Genomic DNA, 8,981 nt, shown 5'->3' on the forward strand with positions numbered 1-8,981 from the left:
TACTCTGTGGCCACACATTTGATTCTACGTTGTTTCAGTTTTGAAAGTGTTTTTAGTAACCGAACTGGTCATCTGTGCACTGGGATGGCGGCAGGCAGCAGCGCAGTCGGAACTTGTGACGGGGCGGTGGGCGGCTACCGGGATTTGTAACGAGCACTAAGATTTTTCGGGACTAAGTCCGAGTCTCCTTTGCAGCATATGCGCACTGCGAGCAGACCACAGAAGGCGCAAGTGTAAATAGGTACAGGACTGAATGTGTCAACAAGCCACCAATATGGCTTGTCCCGGTGTCGACAGCAGCTACTTAGCTACGTACCATACGCTTTCGCTCGGCTATCTGCTGATATTATTACTCAATTATTGCTGCACAGTGCGACATGTGGTCCATGTCATGTTCCATGGTAGTCAAGAGGTTTGAAGTCGAAATAGTTCTCTTGATCACTATTTTGCGAATGTGCAATTGACATGACAATGATATACATATAACAATGACCTTTTTAAGCATTCATTCAATTATCAATTCCCTAATAATTCTACATCAGTCTCATCATAAAAAGCGTCGTGGTACAAAATCCGTCTTCAGTCCTCGTCAGGGAGTGGCCAAAAGCCTTCAAGCGCCCCCCCCCCCCCCCCGCCCCTTGTCTGCGCCTACGGTAATAAGGAGTGCCTTCCCGCCCCGCAAATGTCGAGGGTACATCTCTTCCCCTAAACCAGTGCGTGGGAGGCGTTTTAAGCCAATAGAGCCGCTTAGCTGACCACAGCCCCAGTACTCAGGAAGTCACAACATTGGCTTATGTTACGTGAGCAGATTGCGTGGATCAGCGAATCGATTGCCGCTATCTCGTGTCGATCACGGCCCGTGCGCTCGCCACTGTTCCGATCCTCCGCTACCCCCATCATCGCCACATCACGTGTCATCCCCGACGCCGCGGCCGACGGCGTCGACCGGCCGCGCGCCGGAGCCGGGCGGCCGACAACAAAGCGTGAGCCCCGCCGCCGAACAGGTGGGGGTGGGGGCGCCGCGGGGGGCGCCGATGTGGCCCCAGATACCGGCGCGCGCGGCACGATAGCCGGGCCCGGGCCGCCCAATCGGCATCCGGGAGATTTGCCGGTGCGGCAGGCCGGCGCCGGGCCGCAGCTGCAGGATACAGCGGGCGGCCCGCTGACCCGCGCGGCGCCCCCGCCCGAAGCCGGCGGCGCGCACGCGAGCGGCGCGCACGAGACGGGCCGCCGGGCGGGCCGGGCGGGGCGCCCGACACGTGGTCAGCCGGACGCCGGGCTCGGGCCGGATCGGGCCGCCGCTCAGCGGCCAATCAGTGCTCCCGCTCGGGCCGCGATCATCCCCCCAGAGCGGCACTCCGATGCGGCTATTAAGTGTCACGCTGCTCTCCAGAGCTCTGACCACAGCCGCACGTGCGTCATTGCCCTGTGGCCTTGTACGAATGCTCTGCTTGCATGGATAAATGGGCTTTACTACTGGCTCGAAAGAATCGTAATACGGTCAATTGTTGTCTTAGATGCAGAATCGCCCCAGTTATCTGGTTAAGGCGGAAACAAAGAGAAATGTGATCTCGCCAAGTAAGTTCTCTGAGCATTTCTTTTTAAGGGGGTTGGCGGGGTTTGAAAGGCACCTGCCCGCCATATCTCGCGGTGAAATCGACCATTTAGCCTGAGCTCTTTTTTCTGCCCTCGCCAAAACGACCGGATATCGTACAGCAACAGCGTCTGACGCCGGCTAGCCTTTGATCTCCTCCAACTGACCAGTTCGGAACAAATCACCGGCGACAGGTTTAGTGTGCAGAGACGCCCCATCATGCGACCACATCGGCAGATACGGCTCGGCGGGTCACGTTCCGACCCCTCTGACGTCCCGTTTCGTGATTGAATTGTGACAACCTGCGGTCAAATATGCGCAGAGATCTTGCGTCGATGACGGATTTTTTTTCAATCACGTACGCGCCAGCGTGCAGCACGATCGCACGACGTGCACAGTAATTATCTGTAGATCACGCACACTGGGCTCTCAGCTGCACGTTACAACCTTTGGCAGGTTTCAGTAACCATTCGGTCACGAAACGCCTGTGCGATAGATTGCATAAGAAAGTCATATTTTTCTCATGGTCCTGTGTTAAAAACTTGGTTATGAATTTTACTGCGTCATGCCGCTGAGTTTCATTAGTGTGGCAGCCGTTTGGCTGCAAACGGCAATGGCAGCAACATTTTGTCATGCGGGAATAGTTGCACATGTCTGCGACTACCGACCACATGTGCGCACTGCGCTGGGGTGGCCGTGCGTTGCACTGGGGTGATCGTCAGTTTATGAGTCGAGTGCTACAGATATTTATCCTAGGTAGGTTCCGAAATGAAAGGTGACCAGCCATCTATACTCGAAATGCTTAACACTGCTGAAACTAGCGTGTAGCAAAAAATGGTAGTATGTGTACAAGCTGTGAATGCATTTATAAATTTTCGACACGTCTTAAAAGCTCATTAAGACGTTTGTAGAATACAAATGAAATTATGTTTGCGATCGCAGGGGCAATCTATATTTCAGCTCCATCCTCGAATAGGCTCACGTTCAGTCTCCATGCCAGGCCGATGGAACAGGCGGATGCGGGCGCGATGTGTTCAAAACATGAACATCGGTCCCCCACTTACCAATGGTAGGGAACATCAGCGCAGGTTCTGCTATAAAATTCTAACACGTGGGCGATGCGTCGCATTTTCTCCTGCAGTCCCGCCTGCCTTCCCCATGGGGGTGCTGTACGTCCCTGGACACGGTTGGCACTTCCACGCCAATTTTTGTTGTCTTATCAGATATTTAACCGTGCTTCAGTCAACAACACATGGCAGTGATTGAGATGGAAATCAGTAGATCATTTTTGCCTTACCTGGCAGCGCTGAAAGGAAAACAACTCAACATCAAAAATTCACAACGCAAGCATTCGTATAATTAAGAAACGAAGCAAATATGAAAATTATGACCAAGGTAGTCACACACACTGATCAAACAACAGCGAATTAACTACGCTTTAAGCGTGCACACTAGGCCCAGTAAATATCGTTCGTCCCATGGCTGCGTCAGCGTCTGATGCCATGAATGAACTCAACTGATATTCATCAATACCATGAATTATGCCTCGTTTTATAAGGCGGGCTCAACGTTCAGGGACCACAGAGCCAGTTTCTGACTTTGCACCAAACTGATTTTACCCTCGAGCGTTGAACATCGCGCGCATCACCTGCGGCACAGCAGTGGGCTGAGAGCGTGCCGGATGATGATGCAGTGCACGATGCTGGTGTACTTTTGCAACATGTTTTGGCAAAGTCCAACAATTTGTTCACTGCAAGAAAGTTGATGCATACCAATCTATCTAAAGCAGACACAAAATATCAAGAACAACACGTCAGTGCAATTTCCTTGCGCGACTGCCTTGTCGAAATAACAACTTTTTGGGTCAGCCAATGAGCGAGTGCCATTTTTTTGTTTGCTCCGTGAAACACACTGGAGAATCATCACATCTCACTGCACCCGATTGGTATAGTTACGCCTACAAGCCTGAGAACCATCGTGGCCGCTGTTATCGTGGAGTCACGTGACTATCGTTGTGGTAAGCCTCTCCCGCACCTATCCCTGCCTCCATCTGAAAACCGGAAGGGTTTGATCAATTGCCGCTCTGCGGTTTCATGAAGCCATCATGCGACGGTAGCACTAAATTACGAATACTCCAGCTAGGTCACAAACGTGTTCTTCCACCGATACAATCAGCTTTGTGTACCGGGAACTGAGGCACGCGGCTGCATTGCTGGGGGTCAATACACATGCCTGTTGTTGATACGTTGGACCCACTTCATCATGTCAGGAGCCTAAATTGGCTGTGACCACCTGAGCCCCAACGTTTGGAGTTAGAGAACCACCTGAACCTCAACGAACATCTGTGCCTGTTCACACTATGCGACGAGTTACCTCTTCAAATCCACTCATCTAACACACGCTTCCATTCCATTTCCACTGTCCTGCCACCAGATCCGGACAGTGGCAGCCGTCCCAGCTCGGCCGCTGTCCGAGTCACGCTGTCACCCGCCGAGCGCTGTGACCTACGGCACTAAGCTGACCTTTGCAAAGGCCACGGCAGCAGCCGACCGGCCGCTCCGCTCCGCTCTGACCGCAGCCCGATTTGGCTCTGCCGATAACTCTCTCTGTCTGGCTCAACCTTTTTCACACGAAACGGTGTCTCTGTCTGCGTCTTGGGGCGTGTTCGCTGACGGTGGCTCTGTCTGTGTCTTGGGGTGTGTTCGCTGACGGTGGCTCTGTCTGTGTCTTGGGGTGTGTTCGCTGGACCGATTGTACCTTTAACCTGGTGCGGTGGGAATATTCCACACCCCTGGACTGCCTGAACACTAGTTTTGAGCCCTTGTTATTTCAGGGTTGAATCGTTGGATTGGCGAACGCCTGACGGAAGTCGATCGCTTGGGATATTTTCACTCGAAAATGCCTTAAGTCTGTATGAATGTGCTTACATGGCTAGTTCTACCAAAGGTAACGTGAAATATCTCGCAGATCATCAAAACTGTCGGGCCGGGGAATGAAATATCCGTGACGATTGTCGCATTCCTTTCAAATCGGCACGAAACGAAATATGGTGCAACAGATCAAAAATCTTCCACCATGGTTGCGTCCATTTGCTTAATTTTTTAGGCGCGTTTCAGTTCATCATCGGTACAAGTAATGTATTACTAGCCCTCGACTCTTTTGAACCACGGGACCTTTTGCAATAATCGTTGAACCGGCCAGTTCCTTTGACTTAGAAAACGTCTTCGTGCTGAGTAACTTGATAACGTTTTCACCAGCAGGCAGTATGAATCGTTAGTTTTGAGCTTTTGTGACCTGCAGTGATCCTTTTTGGCTAGCTAGTGTGACGGTTTGTCATATGATTAACCCAGGCTGGCTGAAAGGCAAACCAGTTGATGTATTCCATCGGAATATTCCAAGATAAGTAAACATCTATCCAAACACTAACCTTAGAAGTATGCATACGACCATGAAAGCCTCCATCGTCCATGGCATATTTTTGGAACTCGAAGCATGATAATAAGTTTGGCAGAACGTGAAACATCTATTACAAGAAGAACACGGAATTTATATCAGAAAATTACAGAGAGCTTTAGTACTTGTATCGAAACTACCGCGTGTGGGAGATGACGTCATATTCCAATGAGCAAACTCCAAACAATTATCTTTGTCCCGGTAAGACCCGTATCCTGTAACGCACTCGCCGTGTTTTTCGTGCCTGACCTCGGCACTGACCTGATTTTGTGACTTATCATGACGTCATGTGGTGACTGGTCGTGGCACGCGCGGCAAGCGGCAGGGCACGTGAGCCCGAACTGGTAGTGGCGCGCCGCACTGCCTGCGTGCAGCCAAGTTCAGTGTCAGGGGGTGGCGCGCTTCGCCTCTTCCCTTCCGCAGTCACTTGGAACTAAGAAAACCTCAGGCATCTTTTGCAGTGCGGACTCCATTCGCACACGCATGTAATTCGAGCTTATAAGTCCTAAAAATACATTTGTACGCACGTTGTGTATTTCTATGTGTATCTTAAAAACCATGGCAAACATACAACAGGACAAAATATTGAAAATGATGGAATAATTCAACTATTTTTGGGTTAACAATGTATATACATACATATACGTATGTATATACACACACACACACACACACATATATATATATATATATATATATATATATATATCAAATAGGCATTGGGATGCATTGTGAAAATGCACAGTGTTCATGTCCTTGCTTCTACGTGTAGGTCAACAACTACCATCACGTGGTTCAGACGTTAACAAGTCGAACCGACTGACGCATGTGCTGATCGTAAAATCGGCCACTTGGAAGCGACTATCGCTGAATCATGGCTGAGGTGTTTCGATGTCTTAAATGCTCGACCCTGCAATGTCATGCACATCATGATCGAACACTGCTTCTGTAAAGCCCAATTGTTCATTAAAAAGAGTTGAAAAGCCGCTCTGGGGAGTGGTACAAACCAGTTCATATCGTAGTTTTACAGACTATTAGCGTTCGATACAGACAGGTTTTCGGCTGGCTGCAAATGATGAATTGTTCACGGCGCAGCTCAGTATTATTTTCCAATTCACAGCACCGGGGAAAATGCCAATCAGTGGTCCACGGCTCGATGATCGCAAATCGCAGCGATGGACTTCTGAGAACATTGTTTCTATTGGTCGTACATCATTCGTTTTTATCATTTAACCAAGTATCATGCAGAGCTCAGCCATACACTGGCTGATGAGCGACCCACACGACTGCCGGGGTTTTGAACGACTGCCAGTCACCTGGTACGAAGCCTAGCCCCTAAGTCTAACATAGCAAAGCATAGCACGGAACAAGCCGTTTTCACGCTATCATCTATTCCACTGGTATCTGAGCGGGTAATGCCGCACTCCACCTACACCGCATTCTGAAATGCACGGAAAACAGGACGAGAGGGGCGAAATTCGTGCTGTGTCGGCAGGCCTACGGAAAAACAGTGAGCTCTACCCTAGAAGATGTCTCTATTTCGTCATCATGTACCAGTTCGTCACTTTACATGTGTGTATTTGGTCCCATACGACTAAATTATAAAGTAACCCAAACGCAAAAAGACAAATAGGTAGATGATGCTGAAACTCAATTGCCTCCGTCGTGAAAAGTTGCGACTTTTTGATCTGATATGACATCTGACAGCAATCCCCTGCTCGAGCTTATCCCATCTGTTGACCACTTCAGATACGGTGCCAAATTATGTTCCTGCCGTGGAAAGGGTTATTAAGCGCTATGTGCTCTTGTGAAAAGGGCTATAATGGCACACCAACACAACATTGCACGATGGAATGTTGTAACTCAGGTACAACATGCATAATATTGCATGTGAGAGAATGATAACAGCTTGGTACCACCAAGCCTGACCCAGACTGTTGCAACCAACACATACAATGCGCGGCGAAGCGTGTTGTGTTATGTCCAAATTGAAAAAAATCACCTAGCGTGAATTATACTTGCATCATTTTCGTTGTCATTAATCGTCAGCCACACCATATAAAGTTAAATTAAGTTAGGTAGATTAAGTATTTTTAGTTAGCTTAATTAATTAAGTTAGCTAAATTAAGTATTTTTAGTTAGCTAAATTAATTAAGTTTGCTAAATTAAGTTAGTTAAAGCTAACTATTAAGTTAGCTACACAACTCTCCGGTGGTCTTCATGTCTTTGCATGCCAAGAGGGCGAAGACCAGAAAGCTTCCATCCCAGCCACTGGGACACAAAGCAGAATCGGATAAACGCGGGCACCGACAGCAAGCCCAGACGGCAGTGGAGTGAACCGATGGTAGTGTTAAAACCAAGCTCACTCGCTGCTAACTACTGCAATCTTCCTGCCAGCAACGTAGCCAAGGTTGGCGAACAGTGGTCTGGTCTGATCTCCTCCCACCGCTGCCCGGCGAACGGAGCTAATGGTGAGAGGATGCAGGCATTGCACGGTCCGTGTCTTGCTAATCAAGATAACTATAAACAACACTTGCTACGTTGGCTTTCATTGGTCACACAAGGTCAGAATGGCCGCCAAAACCGGTAACCGGTAACTGAGTATGTTGGCTTAGTCACCGAGGTCATGTTAATCACTGGGGGGTGCACATATACAACAAACTTGAATACATTCGCGCGCATCGTTGTAAACAACGTCCGGAGAGGCCAACCACGGAGGTTATGTAACGCCTGCTGCTTGCTGCCATGTTTGGAGGAGCAAGGCAACTTATCACAAACAGCTAAATCGCGTTCCAAAACAGTGGTCACCTGGTGCTACGTCACACGTGTATTATCTTTGCACGGGTCTTATCCTTGGCCCAGTGGGACTTCTCAACGTTGGTAGAGAGCCAGGGCTCCCCGCGCGTTGAGCTGCCTTTAAAAAGATGGGCCCGTGCTGCGTATGTGTACAGTCTAAAGCACATACAGCGTTCCCATATCATACATCTGTTTATAATATTGGCTTTATCTAAAATTTGTCGTCTGGCTAGCCGCTGGCTGTGGTGGAATGCAGCTGCCATTTTCATGCCAGCATTAACACGCGGCGGGTGGCCGGTTGAATGTCTTTCGCTCGGGTGGTGGGGGTCAGTTTGACCTCCTGAGATCTCCAAAATTAAGATAGATAAAAACATCAAATTCGCAGAGCTAATTGACCATTATATATATATATATATATATATATATATATACATCTGCACATGTGTTCAAATTTCCGGCTCCTAGGTCATGATCTTAAGGTCACATAAGGTCAAACAAGGTCGAAGTCTATAGATCTAGAGACTGGTGCCCAAGAAGTCTATAGATCGGTGCCCAAAGTGCCCAAGACCTCCTCAAGCAACCGCCGTGAACCTATATAAGTGTTCTAAGCCAACGTCAGTGGTGTTACTTTAATATCAGTGACACTGTGTGACCTTTAGGAGGTCAAGGCGTGCAGAAACCTATGAGATTGCTCCAATTTATCACACAAATAATCGTCAGGGATTGCGCTATGCGGCTCCTTCCACCAAAATGTTAATCTGAGTAATTTTAGAACAATGACCTATTCTGGCCTTATGAAACATTGCTGAACATATATGTTGCGGCCATTATCATCAATAAATTCAAAAACGAGTATCAGAAACTATTTGATAAAGCAAGCTCTCGAGTAAAAGTGAAGCCTAGTTTTGACTTCGGTCTGCATCCATACTTGATTCGAGCTCCACAGAGCTTGTAATTCAAAATCAGTTGATTTCTTTCTTAAGAACCAATCTAACTAGAGATACATGCTTCGTCTAACACCCCGTAGTTGCATCAGATTGACCCACTCTTTAGAAATGGCCCACGCTGACAGGTATGGTCTGACTTTGACCCGCCATAGGTCGGCGACCTTACAAGGTACATATAATTGCTTCATACA

This window comes from Pollicipes pollicipes, unplaced genomic scaffold, assembly GCF_011947565.3.
Source record: "Pollicipes pollicipes isolate AB1234 unplaced genomic scaffold, Ppol_2.1 Scaffold_7231;HRSCAF=8579_pilon_pilon_pilon, whole genome shotgun sequence".
In the NCBI taxonomy this organism is placed as follows: domain Eukaryota; kingdom Metazoa; phylum Arthropoda; class Thecostraca; order Pollicipedomorpha; family Pollicipedidae; genus Pollicipes; species Pollicipes pollicipes.